At 43.6% G+C, this 2,270-nt stretch overlaps 1 pseudogene; it reads left to right on the top strand.

Annotated features, from left to right (window-relative positions):
* Nucleotides 1-887: 887 nt before the first annotated feature.
* Nucleotides 888-1,442, top strand: LOC100389451 (E3 ubiquitin-protein ligase RNF167 pseudogene; annotated as a pseudogene).
* Nucleotides 1,443-2,270: the final 828 nt, after the last annotated feature.

The following is a 2,270-nucleotide window of genomic DNA, read 5'->3' as shown; positions in this document are numbered from 1 at the left end:
TACCCTTTAAAACATATCCTATGTATATATTACCCTGCATTTGTATAGGTAAATGTATCTTTAAACACTTTCATGTGCATTATCTTGAAATTCATTCATATGAACATATTTTTTAGAAATAAAAATTTTAAATAGTTTGATAAAAAGCATACAATTTAGACTTTTAGGGAGTAAGTAAAAATATATATAATTTTGCAACACAAGGAAGCAGCACAAATTATTGGACCACAGGAAAAATATTATACTAATCCATTAATTATTTTATAAAAGCCAAACTGAGTAACTAAGATAAAGGTAAATTGCTGTTTTAAATTTAATTTTATAAAACATTTTATTGTGTTGAAGGATGACAGACTATACTAACTCAAAATATGCTACTTTGGCATAGGGATTGAGAGCTAAAGGCACTTGAAAGACAGCAGCTACAAGAGGGGCTCTCCGACCTTTTCTTTTCTTCCTGAAAGCAAGAAATAAAACTCCCATCTCAAATATGCCCTCTCTATTTCAGGAGGAAACATTCTTATCACCAGAGTGAAGCCAAGAGAATTCTGTAAAAACAGACCTTGTTAAAATAACTTTTCTCTCAAGACATAGTCTTGCTCTGTTGCCCAGGCTGGATTGCAGTGGTATAATCTTGGCTCACTGCAGCCTCTGCCTCATGGGCTCCAGCCATCCACCCACCTTAGGCTCTCAAGTAGCTGAGACTACAGGCACATGCCACCATGCCTGGCTAATTTTTTGTATTTTTAGTAGAGATGGGATTTCGCCACGTTTCCCAGGCTGGTCTCAAACTCCTGGGCTCAAGCAATACACCTGCCTCAACCTCCCAAAGTGCTGGGAGGAGCATGCTCCTGGAACCAGAACCAAATGCTTCTGGTTCCAGACAATACCTTCCCCTTGGGCTATTATCTCATCCCTTTCACAGGGATTGTGAGACTGCTGGTTTTGGGCCATGGGAGCAGTAATGATAATTCGTTGTATCCAGCACCGGAAACTGCTCCAGTGGAATCGGCTTACCAAAGAGCAACTGAAACAGATTCCTACACATGACTATCAGAAGGGAGACCAGTATGATGTCTGTGCCATATGCCTGGACGAATATGAGGATGGGGATACTCCCTTGTGCTCATGCCTACCACAGCCGCTGCGTGGACCCGTGGCTCACTCAGACCCGGAAGACCTGCCCCATCTGCAAGCAGCCTGTTCATCCAGGTCCTGGGGATGAAGAGCAAGAGGAAGAAACTCAGGGGCAAGAGGAGGGTGAGGAAGAAGGGGAGCCAAGGGACCACCCTGCCTCAGAAAGGACCCCACTTTTGGGGTCCAGCCCCTCTCTTCCCACTTCCCTTGGTTCCCTAGCCCCAGCTCCCCTTGCTTTTCCTGGGCCTTCAACAGATCCCCCACCCTCTCCTCCCTCCTCTTCACCTGTTATCCTAGTCTACTAACCATCCTCCCCACCACACACACTGGTGACCTATTTGCACAGACGTTTTCTTCCCTCCAGTTTTCTAAGTTGAGGGATAGGGGACATTTCCATCCCAAGCTTCTCCCTTACCCAGACCTATCCTTTTGAGGGGCCTTGGGGTGGGCTGGGACAAGCAAAGGGACTGGTCTTCACTTCTTGGGTTAATAAAATTGTTTTTGTGGACAAAAAAAAAAAAAAAAGTACTGAATTAGGACACAACCAGGACTCCTGGTGGCAGAAAGGACTTAGTTACAGAAACAACTATTGTTTTTATATTCCTATTTCACTGTTTTGCACAATTTACTTGTATTCTTTAATTATATAAGCTAGTGTAATTTTCAGATGTGGGATGAAACACAGTTGACTTCTCTTTTTTTGAGACAGAGTTTTGCTGTTGTTTCCCAAGCTGGAGTGCAATGGTGCAATCTTAGCTCACTGCAACCTCTGCCTGCTAGGTTCAAACAATTCTCCTTCAGCCTCCCAAATAGCTGGGATTACAAGTATGCACCACCACACCTGGCTCATTTTTTAAAATTTTTAGTAGAAACAGCATTTCACCATGTTGGCCAGGCTGGTCTCGAACTCCTGACCTTGTGATTCACCTGCTTTGGCCTCCCAAAGTGCTGGGATTATAAGTGTGAGCCACCGTGCCTGGCCAAACACAGCTGATTTCTAACTGTACAAATAACTCATAGTAGCAGAAATGGTGCAAGGGCAAAGTATAAAGTGGCACAATGGCATAAGGCTTTACGTTCCAGAGGCCTCCATCAGTGTGTTTTATCTGGGAATACAAGTGTCCTTACTCCAC

The sequence above is a fragment of the Callithrix jacchus genome, chromosome 11, assembly GCF_049354715.1.
Source record: "Callithrix jacchus isolate 240 chromosome 11, calJac240_pri, whole genome shotgun sequence".
NCBI lineage: Eukaryota > Metazoa > Chordata > Mammalia > Primates > Cebidae > Callithrix > Callithrix jacchus.
The sequence above is the reverse complement of the archived record's forward strand: the minus strand, read 5'-3'. Positions and strand labels throughout refer to the sequence as shown.